This window comes from Macaca thibetana, chromosome 1 (assembly GCF_024542745.1).
Source record: "Macaca thibetana thibetana isolate TM-01 chromosome 1, ASM2454274v1, whole genome shotgun sequence".
Lineage (NCBI taxonomy): Eukaryota > Metazoa > Chordata > Mammalia > Primates > Cercopithecidae > Macaca > Macaca thibetana.
The window spans coordinates 211246334-211272612 of NC_065578.1; the positions used below are offsets into that span (position 1 = coordinate 211246334).

Below are 26279 nucleotides of genomic sequence, written 5' to 3' on the forward strand. Positions count from 1 at the left end.
TTAACTTTGTGTTTCAGATTTCTGTTCTTATCATAAATTATTTATTCCTCATTCAACACATATTTATTAAACACCTACTACATTCTAGACACAAGGGAGGCAATGGTGAAGTAAACACAGCTACTGCTGCCTTTGAGATTACGTTTCTGTTAGGAAAAACAAATACACATACACAAATAGACACACAAATACACACGTCAACACAGAGAGATACACATATGTACACACACGGATATTCACACACAGACACATATATACATACGTAGACACACACAGTTACATACACATAGATATGCATACACGTAGATACACACATTCACAAATACACACAGACACATGCACATAAATATACACGTATATATACATACATATAGATATATACACACATAGATATATATACACCTATATAGGTACACACACATAGATACACACACAGGTGTATATATACATACACACATATACACACACAATGTTGTGGGACCATAACTGGCATGAAGAAAACTGATTACAAAGGGTAGAGCATGAATAAGATGGCTTATATAGTGTACTCAGGGAAGGACAGTCTAATATGGTAACATTTAAGCAAAGAACTGATTGAAGTGAGGGTGCTCTCTGGGAAGGGACCACGTCAACGAAGACAAATGAGGAGGTGTAAAAGCCTGAGGTGGGAGCATGTTTGGAGCAGTCCAGGAACAGCATCGATGCAGTATGGACAGAGAACAGTGGGCAAAGGGAGAGGGGTGTGAGATAAGATTGGGAAGGCAGCTGGGAGCAAGAATATCAATGCAGATTTTGCTCTAAGAAAATGGAAGGTATCAGAGGGATCCTGTGCTAAGGAATGATGTGATCTGGGTTATGTTTTGGGAGTGTCACTCTGCCTGCTGTGCAGACAGCGGATGGAAGGAGATCCAAGATGAACAAAGGAGACCACTTAAGAGACTTTCAGGAGGTGGTCATGGCTTGGACTAAGATTTGGGGCAAATTTAAAATAGAGCCAAAGGGACCTGCTGATGGATGGGATGCATTACGAGGGCTAGATCTGTGACTTTATGTGACCCGCTGCAGCAGGTGTGCAGACACTTGCTTTCTTGAAATGTCCTTGATGTTGCTTTTGTTGTTGTTGTTGTTATTGTTTTTGCTTTGTTTTAATTTCTTTCCATCTCTGTGATTAAAGCAGGCTGAAGGTAATGAATCTCTGCGCTGAAGTGGATTGTTTAACTGTAGATATGAGTAGAACTGACAGTTCTAAGTCTAATTCCAACAATGGGAATTTTGGCCTTTCTGAGCTTCAGTTTCCTCAATTATAAAGTAAGAAAACCCGCTAGCTTTGCAAGTCTGGGCCTCTCCTACCAAAAGCTATGGTATTGGTGTCAGTTTGGTCAAAGGCTTTCCCAGTTGGTACAGCCCCCTGGGACAGGGAAGGAATTAGTTCAATTGACTGCAAGAAGTGAAATTTTTTTTTTTTTTTGAAAAAGGAAGGAAATTTTAAATTTTTTATGTTGATTGGCTTGGTTTCCATTGAGATCAAGGATTATTCCAGCAAGTTGAGGGTTATAAAACACGAGCTATCTGTTACCGTATTTTATTTTCCATACTAAAAAAGCGTGTGTTTTCAGATAAATTTCAATTTATCAATCTTTTGTGTTTCATCTTATAACCGTTTTACTAAAAATTGTTTGACTCATGTGGTCTTCAGGTTGGGGAAGGCTAGGACAGACGGCACCGCAGAGTGCTTAAAGCAGGGTCTCAGAGGCAGACTGCCTCGATGTGAAACCCAGCTTTGCCACTTACTGTGTGATCTTGGGAAAATTACTGGCCCTCTCTGTGCTCGATTTCCCTGTCTCTAAAATGAGAATAACAGTAGTACTTCCCTCAGAGCCTCAGAATTGCTGGGATAATCAAATGAGTTAATGTCCAATGAGCACTTAGAACGTTGCCTGACACATAGAAACACCAACTAAGAGCCCCTTATAATTATTATTTTTATCTCTACTCAAATACTGTACCTACCTCTATTTTTAAAGAATTTGAAAAATACTTGGTATTTGAAATCTCTGCGATTATTTCAAGGAATTTAATAGCAAAATGATACCTGGGCCTTGGAACTGTCATTTAGGATGGACCACTTGGGAAATGTGCCTTTTTAAAACATCGTGGATTTTCAAATCTGAAAGAACTCAGTTCATCCTGCTCTGCTCATTTAGTGGTCCTAAGTATTTGTGGAAATTCTTTCTGAGCTTACATTCATACATCTGTCAAATAAAGATTAACTTCTTGAGGTTGCTGTTAGGACTAAAAGAGATAATACATGCAAAGTGCTAGAAAATATATTAATATTACATTCTTTACCTCTCCACCCTCAGTCAAAATTTGTGTGACTTAAGCGGTGTATGTGAAATTTAACATGATGCCTTCAGGATTCAGAAAAGAAATGAGGATTCAGAAATGAAATGTCTGTGGAACACACGTGGATAAGAGTTGCTTATGGCCGGGCATGGTGGCTCACGCCTGTAATCCCAGCACTTTGGGAGGCTGAGGCGGGTGCATCACGAGGTCAGGAGTTTGAGACCAGCCTGGCCAATATGGTGAAACCCCGTCTCTACTATAAACACAAAAACACTAGCCAGGCGTGGTGGTGCGTGCCTGTAGTCCCAGCTACTCAGGAGGCTGAGGCAGGAGAATCACTTGAACCGAGTAGGCGGAGGTTGCAGTGAGTGGAGATTGCACCACTGCACTCCAGCCTGGGCAATAGAGGGAGACTCCATCTCAAAAAAAAAAAAGAGTTACTTACAAGAAAACAAGGCCATTCATGGTGACATTGTCCCTGTGAGCAAAGAGGACCAATGATGTCCCTGAGCTGTGGACACCACTAGCCTCCTATACCCAGCCTTTGCAGGACCACCCTACAGCCTCTCACCCCACCCCCGGAACAACCACATTTTTGACTGGTGGTTCCTCAGTCTCCTAATTTCAGAACATTTCGTACCAATGGGCTTGAGGAGGTGGAAAGTTCCCCTATTCATTCCATGAGATTTTCAAAATTGGCTTGCTTTGTGTATGGGATTTTTATTTTTTTAATATGGACTTTGTATTTTAAAAGTACATTTAAGAAAGGGCAGTGCCATATAACATTTCGTTATTATTGACTACTTTGTCACATGTCACCGAGAGGTAAAAGCAGCATTGCTTAGAAGAAAGAGCACAGCCCAGCGAGTCAGGACAACAGGGCCAAACCAAGTGCACCCTCACCAGTCAGGAGACGCTGACTCGGTCATTTCCCCTCTCCGTTTTCTTAACTCTAAATGGAAGATATTGAACGAGATGGTTTCTAAGGCCTTAATTCCATCTATAATCCTTTGATGTATGAACACCAGAGGAAGCTCCTGGTGGTCTCTCCCCTTGGGACTGGACAGAACAGGAGAATGGCCGACTGCTGGGCCTTCCTCAGAGCCCTCTCTGCCAAGTGCCTTACCAATGCCCTCTTGATCAATTAAGGGAACACAGCGTCAGAATACTGGAAGGAACCATTTTTCTTTGACTTGTTTAATACATTTCTGTTTCAGACCCTATCATGGTAAGTGTTCTGGCCATTTTAACAGACATAAACAGAAAAAATGAGAACTCATCCTCTAATTTTGTCTGTGGTTATAGAAAGAATATCAAACAGACTGATGGAACTGTTGGGAGTCTTAAGAAAAGAGATAGTTTGTCGTTTCAAGCATAGCCTGGCAAATATCTGTCCTCTGCAAATTAAGTCAGAAGTTCAATTGCACATGTGAGGCCTGGGGCTGCCTGAGCCGGACATGTAAGTGCCATGTGGGAGGGGAGGATCCTTGGCCAACAGCATTCTGGAATACCACTGGCTAAGTGTCCTGGCCATGAAATCAGGTGTTATATAGATTAAAGCCAGTATTTGTGTGTTTTATGAGGAATTAGGCAGTAACGCTTTTAAGCAGTTAGAAACTATTATTTTCCTCCTAGAAGCATCCTTTCCAAAAGGCAAACAGCCGCTAGCACGCTTTATGGGATGTGCTTTCTCTGTGTATTTACCGAAAGACCATCACACTTTTGCCTCAGTTGTCATGCTCATTTTTGGTTTCTGACCTTTATGGAAATGAAGAAAATAATTAACTCTGCCTGCTTGTGGTCTAGGACAGAAGCTGTCACTGCATGTTTTATGGTAAAATCGCTTGAGAGGAAGCAGCTGCATGCGAGCCTGATGGTCCCGCCATTGTACGGCCGGCCCCCTGATTTCTGGAGGAGGTCATGCTTTTTCACGGGTTCATGGCCAGCCAGTTACCTTTTGTCACATTTTTGTTCTTCCTTTATAATTTTGTCAAACTGAGGGGGAAAAGAAAAAAAAAACAAAAAGCTGCCACAGTTGCAGAAAGCAAACTGGAATCTGGTGCTGCCATTAAGCACATCTGTATTTCCATGGCAAAGTGTACAACTTTGAATGACTTTTTCTTAGCAAAATCCCTAGTGTTTGTCTTCGTTCTTAGAAAGGGAAGCAGCCTCCGCTGTAGTCATTCCTTACTTGAACATGCTAAGAAACCCTCCCAGCCTTCCTTAGCAATAGAGAAACTCTTACCGGGAAGGGGTCCTGATCCAGACTTTAAGAGAGGGTTCTTGGATCTCACCCGAGGAAGAATTCAGGGCAAGTCTGCAGTGCAAAAAAGTAAATTTATGAAGAAAGTAAAACAGTGAAACAACAGCTGCTCCATAGACAGAGTAACGCATTCCCAAGAGTAAGAGGAAGAACACGTTCATCCTAGATGCAATACGTGTTTATATACAGAATCAAAAAAAAGATCATGGGGACATGCTGCTCTGCTACATGGGTTTGTGACAAAGGATTAATTTTCTTAATTACTATATTTTGCACGTATCAATATTATTATCTTTAGAGCAAAATTAGGAATGCTTCTGTTCTCAAGATATTGGGATATCAGGACACTCCTGAGTCTGGCCTGTTTAGTAAACGTCATCAGTCTGTTCCCTTTACCATAAACATCCAGAGGCTAGGAATGCCTAACTTTCTGGGAACACAACCCAGCAGGTCCCAGCCTCATTTTTCCCAGCCCTCACTCAAAATGGAGTCGCTCTGGCTCAAATGCCCAAACCATCATTCTGAGTAAACTATCGCAAGGACAGAAAACCGAACACTGCACGTTCTCACTCATAGGTGGGAACTGAACAATGAGAACACCTGGACACAGGGTGGGGAACATCACCCACCGGGGCCTGTCATGGGGTGAGGGGAGTGGGGAGGGATGGCATTAGGAGATATACCTAATGTAAATGACGAGTTAACGGGTACAGCACACCAACGTGGCACATGTGTACATATGTAACAAACCTGCATGTTGTGCACATGTACCCTAGAACTTAAAGTATAATAATAAAATTTTTTAAAAAATTAAAAAAAACAAACCATCTCTGGAACCATTGTGCAGATTTCATAAGCTACAAAGCCTTGTATCTCAGTCCCCACAGATATTTTAATGAAGCTATTCTTCAGTACTGACTTGAATTTGGGCCAGCCTGGACCAGAGGTTAAGCTGACTTTGTCACTCCCTCTAGAAGTAAAGCTTTTTCCTTGCGTCAGGTCTGTATACGTCAGTTCTTTCTCCGCTTGGGATAGGATCTTTCCAAGCAAGCTCCTTGACTGCTCCTGCAAAGAAACCCTGGCTTTGTCCTATGACTAGGATGAATATAGTCTAGACTCAGGCTTGATGTCCATGGAAACCAAGAGAAGAACCAGGTGAAAGGAAGTCTCTCCAACTCCTCCAGGTGGTGACTTTCAGAGGAGCATCTTCCTGGGTCACCTCTTATCCTTTGGCCCTCACACTACATCCCAGTGGAGGTCAAAACCAGGACTCAACAAAAGAGGCTAATACTCTCAGACCCAGCGCTATTCGTGGGATTTTGGCCTTTCCCCAAAACCTCACTGTTACCAAGCAGAGGAATTCCTGCACGCTGGCTGAGGAGAACTAACTTTTTTATTGATACATTCCCGAGGAGGGGACAACCTTCCGTGCATGCTGTTGATAACTGAGTGTAACAGATTCCCTGGTGGACTCTGAAGGCTCTGGCTTGGGATAACTTTAGCCATAAAACTGCCTCATTACCAAGTCCTTCTGGTGCTTCTGGAGCTCAGCTCCCTTGGAAAGTGTCCAAATCAAAGCTACCTTTATACCATACTCCTTTGTGTCCTGATGTCCTGAATAGTGAGATTATCGGCTACACCCACCTGCTCCTGCATTTCCTTCCTGCTCAATTTAAATAAACAATGAGCTGTTTTTCTTCTTGACTAACAGCCAGTCTATACAACAGCAGCAGGAAGATTACTTTCTATCTGTATGCAAATAGATACATAGCTGAGTTCTCTCCAGTCCCCGGGAAAAGACCCTTCTAACTAAATGACTTATGCTTCTGTTTCTTCATGTATAAAATTAGTTGCTTGGTGCTAAATAACCTCAATCCCCTTCTGGCTGTATACTTCCACGTCTCACACACACACACACACACACACACACACACACACAAACTGGGGAGGATAAAATTTGCACACACTCAACAATTAGAGGAAAAGCAAAGTAGTACATGTTTAAACGTTCAATAAATACTCAACTCCCTACTATGATATCCACGTTTCTTCTCAACTTAATGTATTTTTTTTGAAACAGAGTCTCACCCTGTCCCCCAGGCTGGAGTGCGATGGCACGATCTTGGCTCACTGCAGCCTCTGCCTCCCAGGTTCAAACGATTCTCCTGCCTCAGCTTCCCGAACTTGGTGAGGGGCTTATTCTCTCTCCCTGCACCGTAGACCTTTAGGCAATAGAAATACCCACCCACTAAGCAATCCCCAAAGCATTCTACACTTACCTGCTCCTGACAGCCAAGTTCATACACTCCCCACTGAGCCAAATGCTCTTTATCCTTCGACTTTAGGTGATTCCCACCCAGTCTTCAAAGATCTGCTCAATCATCACTCCCCCTGAAGGCAGAATGTCTGGCTATCTTTCTGAGTATTCATGGCCCCTTGCTCAGACCTATAGCACAACACTTGAAGTACAGTAGCATGGCTTACTGTGTATGCAGCTGCCTCCACCAACTAGACTGAGAACTGTTCAGATTTCACTTTTTTCTACCCTACGAACTAGTACCACACTAATTGTAACAAAGTTCTCAATGATATTCACTGGGTATACCTTGAATATATTTTCTTAGGGAAATTTTTTTTACATAAACATGTTGAGGCTTACGTTTAACACATACACTCAGTTGTATGTCTAAAGTCAGTGGTACAGGATAAGCAAATGGAAATATGGGTGAGCTTTGGTTCTAGGCGAATTAGGTCATTTTCATTACTTGGAGATTCTAGAGGATCAGTTTACTGAAGATTCAGGTAATGGGGCTAGATGTCAAGGGACAAGTCATATTCTACCTTAAATTGCCATTGTGATTTAAACATGTTTCCCCCTTTAGCAGTGTTTTGTCTAGCAATGATTAAATTATAAACCACATGGATATCTCGCTGGCCAACAGGAAACTGGGCAGATCTTCAGTCTTTCCGGATCCTCCGTGCCAGCATCATTTTACGTCTTTTGTTTGAAGATGAACAGAGCTGGCTCTGCCTTTCTTCCTTTCTTTCCCCTTTTCTTATTCCTTCCTTCAATGAAGACACTAAGTCAATGAAGACACTAAGCATGAATCTTTTAAAGGTTTCTGTAGTCCTTCCGTAAGCAACTGATGAATGCCCACTATGTTCGCTGCACAACTGCAACACAAATAGGGAAGGAAAAAGATTGTTTGGGCAATGCTGTCGAAGAGATTCTTTTTTCACTTGGAAAATGATTATTTATTTAACAACATTTCTTGGCTTTCTTCTATGTGCAAAGGCACTCTAAGAGACGGAGACTGATAAGGCTTGGTTTTCGACCATCAAAGCCTTTCGAGGTTTAAACAATGGTTTTCAAATTTCAAGTCATGAAATCAACTTAGTGCATTAGGAAGAACGTTTGTATTTATTTTGAATGGCATAGAATAGAAGACATCCAAGTACCTCCCACAGAGTGAGGTATTATCACATGAAAATTATTTCTCCGTGTATGTGTGTGCACTGGGTCACAAAGAAAACTGTGTTTATTTCCATAGGACACAGTTAAAAATTTAGAAGCCTGCTGATTCAGAAGAATGAACGAACATGGACCTGAATTACCACATTTTAGGTTTTAACAAATTGAATGGAAGTAGGCATGGGGGACTCAATGTCAAGTTAATAAGCATCAAAGATCCAAATTGCCAACCTTGCATCATGTCCTTGCCGCTTCTTTTGAGTTGATGGAGATACAGTTGTAGAGAAGAAAAAGATCCATGCTATGTGTGTGCCGGCACGGATGGTATTTTATGGGGATGCAGCTGGCTGCAGATTCCAGCCAATGACCTGGTGTGACCTCTTGTTTCAACTGAGGGGCATACTGGCTTCATACTGACAAAGCTTAGTGACCAGTTCCCCAGCCAGCAGTCCACCAGTGAAAAATAGGAACATTTCAGAGAACAGCAGGAAATGCTAGTTGTTTTAGTCCTGTCTCCCACAGCTATTTCAAAAACAAAGTCTTATCCTGGGATTGAGAAAGGGTGTAGCTTTAGAGGAGGTGTGTTTTTCTCCATTCTGTTATGTAATCAAGCATCCAAGCTGGCACCATGTTTGCTGAATGGAGACATATCAAATCATTTTCTGCTTTTTTTAACAGGCAGAATATGCATGTATTTCAATTGATAAAAATCCCCATGATTATGTTATTTCTATTCCAGTATTTTTCTTGGTTGTGGAACTACAGTAGGAGCCCTCCTGTCCTTTAATAACACTATGCTCTGCTAGAAGTGGGGAAGCCAAGTTCATTCTGCCATCCCTTTTCACCTCAAACCTCCTTTTCACCTGAGAGCAGACCCTCGTAGGATTCCTAGACCACTGTCTATGTGTGCAGGAATGAGTAACAAAAGGAAGGTTTCTTCACTTATAAGATGGGTGGAGGTGGCTGGGCGCAGTGGCTTATGCCTGTAATCCTGGCACTTTGGGAGGCCAAGGCAGGTAGATCACAAAGTCAAGAGATCGAGACCATCCTGGCCAACATGGTGAAACCCCGTCTCCACTAAAAATACAAAAATTAACTGGGCTTGGCGGCACGTGCCTGTAATCCCAGCTACTTGGGAGGCTGAGGCAGGAGAATCGCTTGAACCCAGGAGGTGGAAGTTGCAGTGAGCTGAGATAGCACCACTGCACTCCAGCCTGGTGACAGAGCAAGACTCCATCTCAAAAAAAAAAAAAAAAAAAGGTGACTGGAGGGGAGAGGCAATTATGAGGACTCTTTGGACCACACAATGTCAGTATCCTTTCCTACTGTCAGTAATGCATGATAAACAGGGTTGTAAGCAGAAAAAAATGCAACATTTTGGTTTCGTGCTCCACGGATCAGTCACAGGCTAGCTAGACCATGATGGGAATCTGTTGTTTCTCATGATGTACGAGGCAGGGAGAGCGCGTCTTACTTTTCTTTCATTTCCACGCTTGCCCTTTGAAGACTCTGTTTGGAGCCAACAAAGCGATACATTTGACACATCCATAATGACAGATCAAGAGTGCCAGAGAAATCTCCAAGCACCTAGAACTGCAAAATGAGAATGAAGCTGTAGAAATCATCAAATCCAACTTCTTGTCTCCAGATCTTTTTGTTCCTGACATTACCGATTACCTGTGAGCTGGGAAGGACTCTGAAGCCGGGATCAGGTACAAGTCCTCACCTCTTCTCTCTCTCAACCCTGCTATCCTTTGTAAGCTGCAAACCCTGACAGACAGTTTGCAACCCATCAATTCCAGAAACGTAATGATTACAATATGTTCTATAAGCTTTAAGTTAGACTCTACGGAACTTAAGGTGAAGCACAGCAGTAACCACAGCAAGGTCGTAGTAGTGAACTTGAATTCCAACAAAGTATCTGTGTGCTTAAGTACTTAACTACATAATTATATAATCATTACGAGACATTTCTCCTTCAGAATTTTATATATGGCTGACTTTACCTGTTTATCTCCAATCACCAGTCTCCTGAAGAGAGTTAGAGTTTGATATTCTCCTATCTTAACCACTGAGCATAGTTTCTCTCATCCATTCATTCCTTACCCATTCATTAAGTTTTTATTTGGTGCAGCATAGGAGACCAAGTTGTACCTGCTATGAAGCTGAAACAGCTAGAGTTCTACCCTCAAAAGTTTACATTGTAGTTGGGAAGATAAATCATGTGCATAGATAACAATACTAAAAGGCAAAAATAGTAAAATAAAAATGCTTTATGGCATTTTAACGAAGAGAGAGAGTACTTCAAAATATAAGGCTCAGAGAAAGATCATGAGGGCAATTGTATATGAATTGAATCTTAAAGGCCAGGACGTGTAAAAATGAGAGATAACATTCTAGGTGGTGGATAAACAGTGCCAGAAGAAATTCCAGGGACTATTTGGTTAGTGGGAAGCAGTTTATATGGACTGAAGAATGGGGTCTAACAGTGAAAGTATGCGATATCGGTTGGAATAGCAGCTTTGAATCATCCAATACCAGGCAACAGAGCTCCAACTGAATTCTAGATGATGGGAATCTATGGAAGGTGTTTGGGTAGAAAGGAGTGATTTGATCAGAGACAAATGTTTGTGGTTAAAGATTCCATTCTACACCACAAACACCATCTGTTTCATGCAGTTTTGGACAACTCTACAATATATAGGTATCTTGGTGGCTGTAATTGTCAAACAACACATGGCAAACACATTCCTTCTCTCATTCCTCCTGTTAGCATTGTTAAACGCATTAAAATGGCCATGCCATATTTTGTATGCAAATGATCTCATGTTCCTTACCACAAGCCTACAAAGTGTATCCTATTGTATAGGCAATGCGACCCATGCTCAAGAAGGTTGGGTGATTTGTGATCTGGTCACAAAACTGGTTAGTGATAAAGTAGACTTGGCATCTTCTCCCTTCAAACCTGGAGAATTTCCCATGATATGACAGGGTTCCCCGCACATATTCTCATTGTACTACTAACCACAAGTCCTGTAAAATATTATGGACCTTTTGATGTGTAAAACATTAGAATAGGTAAAGAAGAGAAAGCTCTTACTGCAGAAATTTAAAGTGTTTCCCTGGGAAACTGATACTTCTGAAAAATGCAGGTATATATGCTTTTATATACTCAGGGAAGACCATTTGATTGGCCCTTCAGGGCATTTTCAAAATACTTTTTCCTCCAAATGACTCCGTAAGATAGACAAGGTAGATATTATTTTCCCTGTGGCAAATAAGAATATCAGGGCTAATGAATTTGCCCCAAATCATGCTGGGACTGAAACTTGGGTAGGTCTTGTAGCTTGTAATTCAAAGCTACTTTCACTGCCTCTAGATCTGTATCACCATTGAAGATGATTGAGATGATTCAATAGTGTGTTGTTATAGAGTGCATGCAATTAGGACATATAATTCACTCAGTGGTTCTGCATACTGATCAACCACATCTTTTAAGTTTTCCTGGGACAGATCTCTGTTGGGCTTTTGGAATGCACTATGGGGTCTATGAATGAAAGTATGGGATATAGGTTGGAATAGTAACTTCGAGTCATACAGTACCAGGCAAGAGAGCTTCAACTTAATTCTAGATTATGGGAATCCAAGGAAGGTGTTTGGGCAGAAAAGAGTGATTGGGTCAAAGACAAACGTTTGTGGTTAAAGATTCCATGTCAGAATATGATGCTTAGGAGCAACAGTACCATTTATCCTCCTCGTGGCTTAAATGTTTTAAAATATTCAAGATCAAGAGTCCACTTATTCATATTCACCCTTTATACAGAAAGAGGAAAGGGAAGAGTGGCATACAAAGAGACCAACCAGTACCATGAATGCTTTGGGACGTTTGCTATTACATTCAGTGGTGGGGGGAAAAGAAGTGCTTTTGCATAAAGCACTCAGCTGGAGTAGAAGTGAAGGAAAGAAAGGAAGGTAGACATAGGCTGGGCTCTTCTCCCAGCAGGTAAAGAAAGAACGTCATTCCCTGGTGCAGCCTGCATCCAGCCAAGGCCTCGGTTTTTGAGTTGTTAACACAATTTTTATTAATTAATTTATATTTCATTTAAATGATAATGCATGCATACACTTTTACTCTAAAAACTGTAAATAACAATGATGGAGCTGACACCTCTGTTGATCAGCACTCAACCTCAGTCTTCCCCAGAGCTAACCTCATTTATCAGTTTCAGATATATCCATCCAGGAAGTTGTCTATAAATTTACCTGTACATTACGTGTGCATTTAGAAATATGTAAGTTTACTTTGATGGTGGACTTTTTTTAAATTTATTTAATATATTTAATATATATTTAATATATATTTAATTATATTTAATATATTAAATATATATTTATATATATAATATATATTTAATATATATTTAATATATAATAGATTTAATATATTTAATCTCATTAAATATATTAAGAAGTCAGTTACCTTAGAATACTGTGTAAATTAGAGCGTTAACCCCATTAACCTGATTTCTATGCCCCATAGCTCATTTAAAAGCCAATCAGTGGCCTGCAGCACTCAAATACTTCACACGGCATTGATTTTGTATTCTTAATAATGCCCAAAGAAGCAATCTTGTTCTGCAATTCCAGTTTAACTCCTAATAAACTGATATTTGGGAGGAAGTGACAGATAATACACAAAAAAAATTCAATTCGGTGAGCAAGAAAACGACCATTAGTGTCAAAATGCTGTCTACTGCCCTGGAGGAAAAAGCATAGGCAGCTGTAGCACACACCATTGACGGATGGCAGGATGATCGATTTAGAACTGTTACTGAACAAAACTGGCCCTTATTCTGAGATAAAGAGAAAATGTTTCAAAGATCTCATTTAAAAGACAAATCAAATGAAATCTTTAGGACAACAGATATCTCATTTTTGCATTTATATATTCTTTCAATAATGTAAATATTGTCAGTTAACATAAGAAAAAGGGTTACCATGGTGTTTTCTCTCCAGAATTTCTAGGATGGCTTCAGTTTGTAGTATGGTATTAGGAAAACTGAGCACCGTCACTGTTTGTTCCATTTCTTCGTGATTAATATTCATTGCCAACACCCTGGCATGTGAAGTGATTGTTCCTTGATTCATGGTGCACGTGTGGGCAGCAGCAAACACTGAGGAAGCGCCATAATTTTAGGCCGTTTACAAAGAGCCAGCTACCAGAGCAGATTGCTCAGAGGCCATCCACCCACATTGTGCTCCATGACACCCTGACTCTCTGCTGCTGTAACATTGACCCGAGGTGTCTACTTTAGTAATGAGCAAAGATTAAGGGAGAACATGTTGTGTGGCTTTTCACTAGTCCCTACGAGTTGAGGATGACTTCAAATTTGATAGAGGCTTTGCACACTTAACTTGGATTTTTCTTTTGATATCAGCCTCTCCTTGAATAGTAGCAATATGGTATGTGTTAGAGGAGGTGACAATTTGACAGAAGATTCAGAAGGCACTGTGAGCTATTATGCTCTGGAGATGAATTTAAAAGGGATGTGGGATTTGGTAGGGCATGTTGAATTTTGGTAAAACAATTACATTGGTTACCAATGATCGAGTGGGATTGACTGTAGAGTTTCATTGTGTGCAGATACTCAACTTTCAGCTATCTCTAAGGAGGAAAAAGAGAGAGTAAAACTCTATTACCTGTTGACTTGCTGTTTTTCATTAGGCCCACAGACCCCAAATAGTTTTTCTGCCACGAAAAGAAGTCCCGTATAGTTACAAAACTATATATCTATGTATAGAGACACATACATACACATATGCATACACACATTACATATAGTTTGTTTTGTCTGGAAATATGTATACATTGTGAAATGGCTAAATCAAGCTAATTAGCATATGCATTACCTCACTTATTATTTTTTTAATTTTTTTTTATTATTATACTTTAAGTTCTAGGGTACATGTGCATAACGTGCAGGTTTGTTACATATGTATACATGTTGCTGTGCTGCACCCATCAACTCGTCAGCACCCATCAACTCATCATTTACATCAGGTATAACTCCCAATGCAATCCCTCCCTCCTCCCCCCTCCCCATGACAGGCCCCAGTATGTAATGTTCCCCTTCCCGAGTCCAAGTGATCTCATTGTTCAGTTCCCACCTATGAGTGAGAACATGCAGTGTTTGGTTTTCTGTTCTTGTGATAGTTTGCTAAGAATGATGGTTTCCAGCTGCATCCATGTCCCTACAAAGGACACAAACTCATCCTTTTTGATGGCTGCATAGTATTCCATGGTGTATATGTGCCACATTTTCTTAATCCAGTCTGTCACTGATGGACATTTGGGTTGATTCCAAGTCTTTGCTATTGTGAATAGTGCCGCAATAAACATACGTGTGCATGTGTCTTTATAGCAGCATGATTTATAATCCTTTGGGTATATACCCAGTAATGGGATGGCTGGGTCATATGGTACCTCTAGTTCTAGATCCTTGAGGAATCGCCGTACTGTTTTCCATAATGGTTGAACTAGTTTACAATCCCACCAGCAGTGTAAAAGTGTTCCTATTTCTCCACATCCTCTCCAGCACCTGTTGTTTCCTGACTTTTTAATGATCGCCATTCTAACTGGTGTGAGATGGTATCTCGTTGTGGTTTTGATTTGCATTTCTCTGATGGTCAGTGATGATGAGCATTTTTTCATGTGTCTGTTGGCTGTATGAATGTCTTCTTTTGAGAAATGTCTGTTCATATCCTTTGCCCACTTTTTGATGGGGTTGCTTGAACTGGGTGGAGCTCACAGCAGCTCACTTATTATTTCTTTGTGATAAGAACACTTAAAATTTTCTCTCTTAGCAATTTTCAAGTATACAATAAATTGTTATTCAGCATAGTCACCATGCTTCCTATAGTTCTCTTGAATGTATTCCTCCTGTCTAACAGAAATTTTGTATCCTTTGATCAACATCTCCCCAAACTCACCCCACCACCCACCTTATATGTCTGTTTAGACTGAGACTTGGGAGGTATAAATGGGAGGTTCTATACGTGAATATAGAAAAATCAAGGTTTAGGGATTTGATATTTTTGGTGAACTCAATATGAGTCATTAATACAATGCACTTATTTGTTACAGCAGATGTGATTCCAAACTACAAGAAAAGAAATACAATATCTAGAATAAAGGAGGTGATAGCATACCCTATCTCCACATGGATCAAACTATACCTGTTCACTCAGAGGCTACATTTAAGAATAAATTTGGTGGATTAGGCCCTAAGAAGTAGCACTGGGACCAGTGGATGACATTTTAACTCAAATTCAGGAAGAATTTCCTGAGCGTTAGAGCTATATACTGGCAAAATGGGTGGCCCTTGCTAATCTTTACCTAGTGTTTATGATAGAACAAACTATGATTTGTTGTTATTCTATTTAATAAACATTTCTTCCAATAAGTAGACTCTATTATTATCAAGCCCACTTTATGGATAGGGATACTGAGATGCAGAAAGACTAAGTATCTTACCCTGAATTATTGGCGAGTAAGTGGCATAGCAGGTAGTCACCCCTTATGAACCTGATTTTAAAGCCCAGGCTCCTAACCCAAACACTGATACTCATTTTGATAACTGTGGACAGAAGAAGTAGAGGGGTGGAGAAGATGGCCAGAACTTTGTAGATGGAATGCAATGTGAACTAAGGAAAGAAGGCTTATTAAAAGATACCTTAATTTTTTTTCCAACCGCCAGATGCAAGCAGGATTTCATCTGCCTTGAAAGGACTGGTCCATGTTCAAGATGGCAGAGGTCACAGATGGGCTGAATGGCATATTTGCAGATAAGAGATTGTAATCAATTCACAGTAAATTTTCCATTACACTCTATTTAGTAACAGTGTAAAGAAGTTATACAATGCATATGAAAGAGCCAGTTAACAAGGAGAAACTAGAAAACTGTAGGAAATGCTTCCTTTCTCAGGTGTTCAGTGAGTAAATGGAACTTTATATAAAACAAGAGGTAGCAAACCAGCAGCTCATGAGCCAAATTAGGATTTCAACTCACTGACATTATTTTGTTTTCATTTGATTTTTACCCGGCTAGGTTTTTATTTTTGTTTTGTTTTGGTTTTGGTTTTGGTTTGTTTTTAATAATTACTTGTCAATATTTTTAAATGAAGATATTTACAAGTTTTTCTTGAAAAGTCCAACCTGGTCCTGCTGGGCCTGAATCCACAGGTTGAAAGTCTTGTGTCTCCAGGAGGCTCCACCATGCCCAGTTCTCTTTGTTTTTTTGTTTTTTGGAGAGACCGAGTCTCGCTCTGTCGCCCAGGCTGGAATGCAGTGGTGCGATCTCGGCTCACTGCATGCTCTGCCTCCCGGGTTCACACCTTTCTCCTGCCTCATCCTCCCAAGTAGCTGGGACTACAGGTGCCCACTACTACACCCAGCTAATTTCTTGTATTTTTAGTAGAGACGGGGTTTCACCATGTTAGCCAGGATGGTCTCGATCTCCTGACCTCGTGATCCGCCCACGTCGGCCTCCCAAAGTGCTGGGATTACAAGTGTGAGCCACCGCGCCCAGCAGCCCAGTTCTCTTGTGTATTGCTTATACAAGTCAGCATTGCTGCGGTCCATCACCACCCCCCCTCCCCACCAGCTCTCATGTAGTTACTTGAGCTTGGACCCACCATTTGTGCCAGCTTTAAGAATATTTGTTTGTGCTTACTTGAGTTCCTGAAATGAACACGTCATAATTTTATTTCTGAAAACATTTCTTAAAGAGACGTTGTAAACAACTTAGTAAATCTAAAGAAGAACAAAACAGCTAACAGCTTAGGTCTTGCATACCGAATTATAGCCTCTGGCCTGTTTTCATGGCTTCACCATTAATGTTTGTGTATCATGGCCATTCAGTTTCAGATGGGTTCTTGCTTACTCTTTTTAACTACATATTATTTTTGTTTTTCCAAAGTATCATTCTTAAGCATTGCCTTTATAGAAGTAGATCTTAAGTTAGTATTGATTCTACAAAATAAAAGTCTGGTATAGAGTAGTTTGTCAATGGAAGGATAGATGGGAAGATTTGTTAAATGCATACTAACAAAGCTTCAACTGTTGAAGAAGACAATGTATCTCCATAGGCTTATCTCAGGTCGATGATTTTAAAGTGAAACGTACAACTTTTTTTTTCTATAAAGCTATGATTTAATAGACATTTTCTGGGCCAGGGCTTTTGTGGATACCATAAATTTGTGATTTGTTTCCTTGTGAATTTTCTTTCCCACATAGATGGTAGCATCAATGTCATTTTTAAAGTAACTTCCAGAAAATGCTTTCTCTTGAAAGGACTATAACAAAAATTATATTCTTGGGACTACTATAGTTACTGGCTGTTTGAGACTTGAACATATATCTAGTCATAAAGGGAAAATTATTACTCCTAGTAGGCATCTACTAATTTGTTGTTACAAGTTTGAAAAAATCCAACAGACTTTATCGAAATTCAATCAAACTGATTGCCTCAGTATCACAGAAAGGATTCTTGGTCTAATGCACCAATGGATAAGCCAATAAAAAATACAATAGTACTGCCACCTTTGCCAAATTACGAGAAAAAACTGAGACAAGTTTCCCCAACAGCAAATGAGCAAATGGCAGAGTGATATGGACAATTCATGGTAAGTGCTAATTCAGAGGAACAGCAAATATAAATCAGCATTTCCCGAAGTGAATTGTGAGGAAGGAATACCCAAGGATATTAAGAAATGTTATACCCACAATTATTTTTAAACCTATGATCATATAAGTTTGGGAAACAGTGACTTAATGAAGCCAAACATTTTCCTTTGCTACAGTATTTCTCTGAGTTTTTATTATTTTACTATGTGACTATAAATGGTGAATTCCCAGGAAAGGTAAGTGGCATAGACTAATGCTTACAAGAAGTCCAGTTTTGATAGAACATCTTGTAAGATGAGTGCTCTATATAAACGATCTTATTTATTGATTAGGATTAAGTTCAGCTGCAGGAGACAGAATGCTAAGCTTCAGTAATAGTGATTTTTCTCTCTCTTACACGTAAAAAGGTTTAGAAGCAGGCTAAGATGATATGCCATCTCCATGTAAGGACCCAAAGCTCCTTCTGGTGTTCTACTCTGTCCATCATAGAATTTGATCCGCATTGTTATTGTCTAATATGGCTGCTGGAGCTCCACCCATCACATCTGTATTTCAAAAATAAGATGAAAGTGAGGGTGTTGTGTCACTTTTCTTTTAAAGGAGACTTTCCAGAAGTAGATTCAACACTTCCTTTTATTTCTCATTCCTGACTGCTAGAAAGATAGGAAATGCTGTCTTTCCACTAGATGGTTGCATGCACAGCTGAAAATAGAGGATTTCTTTATTTCAGAGAGAAAGGGAGAATGGATATTTTGTAGGCCATAAGAATCTATGCCATGTCTCAGAAATCACTAAAATAGATCTTCAAAATAATACATAAACATTTATATTTGATGTCGATACATTTAATTATTATTTACAATGGCCTTAGTTTGTTGTTTTACTGGCATTAATTTCTTAAAGTCATAACAAAAAAAAAGTGGAAGGGATAGGATGTAAGGTTGAACCACGTGGGAAAAATAAGTCAAGGAAAAATAACCACCAGGTGCAGAGGTTCACATCTGTACTCCCAGCACTTTGGGAGGCCGAGGTGGGTGGGAGCATCACTTGAGCCCATGAATTCTAGGCCAGCCTGGGCAACATAGTGAGACCTCATCCCTACACACATACAAACATACACACACACAGACACACATACAGAAACATACACAAAACTAGCCAGGTGTTGGTGGTGCACGCCTGTAGTCCCAGCTACTCTAGAGGCTGAGGTGAGAGGATTGCTTGAGCTTGGGATATTGAGGCTGCAGTGAGCTGTGATTGCACCACTGCACTCCAGCCTTGGCAATAGAGCAAGCACCAGTCTCAAAAAGAGAAGAGAAAGAGGAGAGAGGAGAGGAGAGGAGAGGAGAGGAGAGGAGAGGAGAGGAGAGGAGAGGAGAGGAGAGGAGAGGAGAGGAGAGGAGAGGAGAGGAGAGGAGAGGAGAGGAGAGGAGAGGAGAGGAGAGGAGTGGAGCAACGTCAATTCATGGTAGCAAGAAGCTGATCCATTGAAAATATATAAGACAAAACCACCATTTAACACAGTCTTCGTCTCCATATTAAAAATACCCATTTAAGACTTTCTTGCATACATTTGCCTAATTATAATAGATATATCCACTCATCCATGGCTAAGGAGACATTGTCCAAATTCAGAGGATTTTCATACCATTCAATAATAAAATTAGCTCTGACTCAGCTAAGGAGAAAATCACTACCCAAATGCTTTACAAAACGAGAGGGAGGAGTTGTGAGAAAATTTTTATACCATTCAAAATTATTCTGGAAATTCGTTGACCTCAAAATTGTCTCCTACTTGGCCTAGTCTTTTGTTCTGATAGGTTCTAACCCACAACAAATTACATATACTTTATTTATTGATACTTTCCAAACATCCAGTTAGGAAAACTACAGTTGATTTTATATGATTTTAATGATCCAAAAAAATTTTTAGAAAACTGTTACAATTCATGGACCGCTTAGTATTGTGAAGTGATCTACATATGTTATATCACTTTATCCTCATATTTTATCCCCATTTTTCAAATGGAAATTGAGGCACAGACAGATTAAATAACTTGCTTAATGTTCACATTTAGGATGCAGCAGGTGCATGTTTTTCTTAGTTTCTGAATCCCTATGGTGTATTTCTCTAACATGGAAAGAGACTGTTCATTTATTCAGAAGTCTTTATAACTATTTGAACACATTTTTGCAAGAGACTTTCAACATTCTCTGTTCGTGTATGATAAAACACAGGATGTCATATTTATTATCAAGAATAGATAAAATGTAACTTGACTCATTAAACTCACTATGGTATAAATATGTCATGGTGTTTCCACAGCACATACAGGAATACAGTTTTGACATTCTTGGTCCTTTAGGATTAAAAATAATTTTATCATCTACAAATAATTCCACCAAACTATATTTACAAACTATAGCTACAGTATAGAGTTTTAAGAGATATTACTCGATTTCACCTTACAATCTTTGAGTGTTAGTCCTTATGGATTTTTAACAATTTATGGAACTTTCAACAATTTTAAGACAAGAGATTGAATGCTAGTTTCAGCTGATTATATAAAAAAAGTGATGATGGATAAATGGTCTTTTAAAAATCAACATCTGTTCCCTATGTATCCTCTAGTTATATTTGCTTAGTTTACAATTCAGGCAAAATCTGGGCTGTTTTTAGCAAAGCCAACACATCAATGGAGGAAAACACTGAATACCATTCTGATTTTGCATATTTACTTCACTGTCCCAATAGTCTCTATTACTGGTGATGACTCAAGTATCATTGTAGCCCTGAGATAAGACCAGCAGCCACATTCTTTCATCTACAGACATTTCCTATTATAGGTGCAGCACACGCCTGGGCTTGAGTCCTAAAACAAACTTCAAATATGTCTGCATATAAAGGTTGTTGACTTCGTCTCTTTGAATACTAGAAACATCGTCAGGAGACACAAGACAATAAAATTCAGATGATACATAAAATATAATAAAAATATAGACATTTGTATCAATCTGTATTGTGCTGCAAAAGACAAAAAGAACCTATCAAATATTTTGACACTTTTCTCATAGTCTAAGCAAGTAGTTAAAATACAAGTTTCTGAAGCAGTTTGATCTTGATTTGACCATAGAGCCTCCTTTACTAGCTGTGTGACTTTATGCAAACTGCTTAACCTCTTATTCCCTCTGTTTCCTGGCCTTTAAAATGAGATAATAATGGTATCTGCCTCATACATTATTTGCAAAACTTAAGACAGAATGCTGTTAGCAAGTGTCTAATAAATGTTAGCTATTTAACTAGTTAACTGTAAATGTGAAGTTCTTGTTACTATTAGTTCTTGTTACTATTAGTAATAGATTAACTATTCTTGTTACTATTAGTAGTAGATGAAACTGGTATCCTCACTTGGCAAACCCTGGTTTTCTTATTGAAAGGTATCTGCTCCCTTTGTTATACATGGAACATCCATTTAATATAAATATGTTGAAATTCCTGGGAAAATAAATATACAGCTGACCCTTGAGCAACATAAGGATTAGGGGCACTGATCCTCTGCACAGTCAAAAATCTGCATATAACTTTTGACTCCCCCAAAACATAACTGCCAATAGTTTACTGTTGACTGGAAGCCTACGAGTAACATAAACAGTGGATAAATGCATATTTTGTTATATTAACACATATTTTGTTATATGTATTACATACTGTATTCTTACAACAAAGTAAGCTAGAGAAAAGAAAATGTTATTAAGAAAACCATTAGGAAGAGAAAATATGTTTATTATTTATTAAGTGGAAGTGAATTATCATAAAGATCTTCATCCTCATTGTCTTCACACTGAGTGGCTGAAGAGGAGAAGAGAGAGAGGTTGGGTTGATCTTGCTGTCTCAGGGATAACAGAGGTGTCTGTGGAAGAGGTGGAAGTGGAGGCAGGAGAGGCAGGCACACTCGGTGTAATTTTCATTGAAAGAAATCCACATATAAATAGACCCAGGCAGTCAAACCCGTGTCATTCAAAAGTCAACTGCATGCTCTTTTCAAAAATGTCATCTCATTTGTTGAGAAATCTGTTATCACCAGTCATCTATGAAGAGTAGTGATATAATCTGGCTCTGTCTTCCCACCCAGATCTCATCTTGAATTGTAATCCCCATGTGTTTAGGGAGGGATCTCCTGGGAGGTAGTTAGATCATGGCAGTGTGTCCCCTCATGCTGTTCTCATGACCATGAGTGAGTTCTCATGTGATCTGATGGTTTTATAAAGGGATCTTCCGCTTTTTGCTTGGCACTTCTCCTTGCTGCTGCCATGTGAAGAAGGACGTGTTTTCTTCTTCCACTGCGCTTGTAAGTTTCCTGAGGCCTTCCCCGCCATATGGAACTATGAGTCAATTAAACCTCTTTCCTTTATAAGTTACCCAGTCTTGGGTATGTCTTTATTCACAGCATGAGGAAACGTAACACAAGTAGGTTTCCAATTATGGGATATCAGACATCCCTGACACAGGTACCATTTTTATATCTGTTGTGAACCCTAAGATTCAGGCCCAAAGGACAGCGAAGCTACAGAAAAAAAAAAATGAGAAAATCAGAGCTGATCTAGCTTAGGAAAAATAATATTGATGAGGAAAACTCACTTTGACTACTTTCCAGTAAGGTAGAGAAAATGAGTGGCATGAATGAAAAATGATGCTTCATTTTGAAGTCATGGGAATGTAGCAGATTTCATTATTAATCTCAGAAATTAAATTAAAGAAAATCTGAAGAAAGCAATCTGGTGCTTTTTAAATTCTTCATTAAAAAACAATTCGTTGTTTGAACTAGAATTTCCATCACTGAAAGATCCTAAAAGTTCTAAGAAAATATAATTTCTTTTATTCAGGGAGAACCATGTATCTTTGCTAAGTTATTGCAAATATAAGTAAAGCATTTTATTTTATCTTACAATATTATTTGGCAGGAGCAGGCAAAACCCTAGAAAGAGGGACTTCAGCCCAGTGTTTATCACCCTTGCTTTGAGAAGAAGCTGTTCCATATAATACGACTGTCTGACAAATGAAATTGAGGTCTTTAAGGATCCAAATTTGACCACATTTGATTAAAAATCTTCCTGAAATGTATTAAACACCCACAGCCCTTTTCAAATGGGAAATAAATAGCAACATCTGACACCTTCTTGGGGACCCAGAATCATTGTAATATACTTATAGAAGCAGCATGTGCTGTTCTCAGCAGTGGCCTAGAACTTAATTTATAGAAAGTGTTGCAGCCATCTGCTTGCCTATTTGACTATTTGCTTCTTTTCCATAAAGCTAGCATTAAAAAGGCATAGTTTTCTTACCTTTAAGGGTGACACTTTATAAAAAATAGTTTCTAAATGAAAGGCTTTCCTATCATCTAGTAGACCTGGGCTTCTCAAAGCTGCCAGCATCATCGCCCAGGAGCTTGTTAGAGGTGAAGATTCTCAAGTCCCACCCTGGCCCACTGAATCAGTCTGTGTTTTAACAAAATTCCTGGGTGATTTGTGGGCATCGTGATGTTTGAGAAGTGCTGATCATCTTCTTCACTATCATCCTTACTGTCCTTTAACTTATCAGCAGAAACATGAGACATCAGGTCCAATTCAACTCCAATAAACTCTCTTCTATTTGTATTTACACTAAATTTGTTGAAGGGGTGTAAAGGAAATGTTTTCCTGGTCAATTCAAGAAATTACAGAAAATATTTTCAGAAAGGATTTAAAAGAAAATGAAAAATCTATGTTTGTTTCATAAGGTAGAGGAAAAAGAGACAGTCTGACGAATTTGAAAAAGCAGTGTATTAAGCACTGCCCTTAACTACAATGTGAGCTTGGTCTAGTCACTGTCACTTTAAGCTGTGTACCCCTCTGGAAACCTCTAAAGCTCCTTCCAATATAATGGTCATGATGACGATGACATGCTTGTGCATGTGTAATAATCAGGCATTTTATCCAAGTCCTCGTTTATATTCTTTGAACCAAATTTCAGATACAAGCAATACGATGCCCTCCCAGAGAGGGGGATTTTCATTTATAGCAAAGACTATAAAGTCATAGTAGCCAAGACTAGAATTCGGGGCTCTTGACTCAATGCTCAGACCCATACTGCTAATACATTCTTCAGGAAATAGTGTGTGAGTGAAAAATGTGCTGATACGGTCTTGAATTATGAACAGATAACCTAAATCTTTCCAGTTGCCCATATTTTAGCAATAGTCTTCAGATACCCCAGAATTATTCAGCACATAGTGCTGACATAGTCCATGACACATAGTTCATGACAGTGGCACATAGGTCATGACGAAATACTTTCATGAGATTAATTTTAAATGGAAAAGTTTACACTTAATAGTAGTATTATGGAAAATTCATCTGTCATTGTGAACATTCTAATTTATGTATTGACAGGTGTTATATGGTAACTTTTGCTTATGTCTTTGTTTTCTCTAAATCTCTCTTATAAGAAGTTAATATATTTTGTGGTGAAGGTTTGGACTATTATACTTGGCTTTTGTTTTGTTTTTCTGTGTTCAAATGAATTTATTTTACCTTTATGGTTTTTTTTCTTTCTATTCCTTAAGGTTTTCATCATTGTTCTTTTTTCAGCTTTTTTAATTCAATGATGTTTATTTTCTTTGTTTCTCTTAATAGAGGGAAACTATCACTAAAAATTAACCTATCAATAAAGCTTTCGTCTTATCCTATGAGATTGTATTTATAAATATATATTTTATTTCAGTATTCTCTCCATGACCAAATGAATATTTGGAGAATTAGTTTTTAAATATGTAAAGAGTTAGAATTTCTAGTTTTATTAGAGTAAACTTAATGTCAAATTCTGCTGTAAATGTATTTTTAAAAATCTGAACTCTCCCCGGTTTTGTAAAGTAAATCCAACATGTTGAAATAGTCTTGTTTTTTTCTTTTCATTTCTTTTTCTTTCTTTCTTTCAATGCCAACAGTTGTCAGTGATTTGAAAAATGCAATTTCAAGCCAAGCATAGTACCAGTTTTTTTATTGTTAAATGAAAATATTATTTTTTCTTATAAATTTAATAAAACTCTCTAAGTTCCAATATTATAAGACATTGCCTTTTTAAGTAGAATTTAACTGTTTTTGAATTTAAAAGGACAAAATGAATACTCTTTTACCTCTTCTGTTTATTTGTACAAAAAAATTAGTCAATTAGTGTATTCTGTTGTATAGATTACAAACTCTATCTTCAGGAAGCATGCCTGATTCACCTGTATGTACCTCTTCCTCTCCTCTATGCAAAAATTCAGTACAAAATCAATATTTCTCAAATTAGATTAAGTTAAAAGGATAAGGGATAATGGAAGAAATTCCATCTTGCCTCTAAGCCATAAAAATTAATTTTTGAACCAATCTTATTTACCTTTGTTTCTATCCTTTTCATAGCATAAAAGACTAGAACTGAATCTCAAAAGAAAGATTTGAAAAAAAAAAAAAAAAGAAGGAAGAAGATGCTATGTAATTTACTTAAAGCTTGGATGTTGGCCCACGTTGGTGGAGAAGTTAGGAATTGCTCTGTTTTCATTTTAAAGATTTTACCTACATCATCGCTTTTATGGAGGATGCATGTGATATTCTATTTAAGATATGAGTCACAATATAAAATCTTAAAAAAATACCTGATTCCAGTAAATTCATTATTCTTTAGAATTTTGAAACTTAGAATAAAGTGTAGGCTGCCGTAGGCCATATAAATGAAGAGACCATCAAGGTTTATATCAGAAACAATGACCGTGCTTGGAATATGATTTTATTCTTTAGGCCCTTGGAAAATGGATACTTCCATATTTACTTGTAATAAGCATTTATCCATTTAGTCATTGATTCATGAAATACCTATTGAGCTCCTATGTTCCAGAGACTGTTCTGCCCACTGGTGATGTACAGTGAACAACAACAACAACAACAAAATACAATCCTTCTGAGTCTTATTCATGGTCTTCTAGTCAAAGAAATGACTAGGAGCAAGAAAACACAGCATCCTAAGTGTTTTCCTCCTAAAACTACAAGTGAGAAAAGAGTATATAAAAGGAAGAAGAAATACTAATCACTAGCATTGGTATGATAAACAAATAAAAAATGTTACCCAGAAAACAGCCTGTGAAGAGGATAAGAAGTTCTAAATGTCTTGTCTCTCATGCCTACAAAATCATATCCAGCATGAAACATGGGCTCTCTGCCACTATTACTTCCAGAGAAGAAATACGCTTCCAAAAGTTTTACCAATCTGTTCATTCTAAATTGCTATGGCTATTAGGAATTTCAGAAATATCTTCCTATGTGAAAATATGGAAAATGTACTTTCAGAGCTAGCATGTTTCCATCATTCTTTTAAAGCTTAATACTGAATGAATTCAAAAGAATTCAGATAAGTGGAAGGCATTTTAAAGTTAATTGCTTCATTGTAAAAATTGCATTGCTCAGACTCAAGAGTAAAAGCCATTTCCTAGTTTTTGTCA

General features: G+C 38.6%; 1 protein-coding gene across 5 annotated transcripts in view; it reads left to right on the top strand.

The window, feature by feature from the left end:
• CHRM3 (cholinergic receptor muscarinic 3) overlaps positions 1–26279 on the top strand; it is a 515790-nt gene that overhangs the window by 431595 nt on the left and 57916 nt on the right. The window lies entirely within an intron of this gene.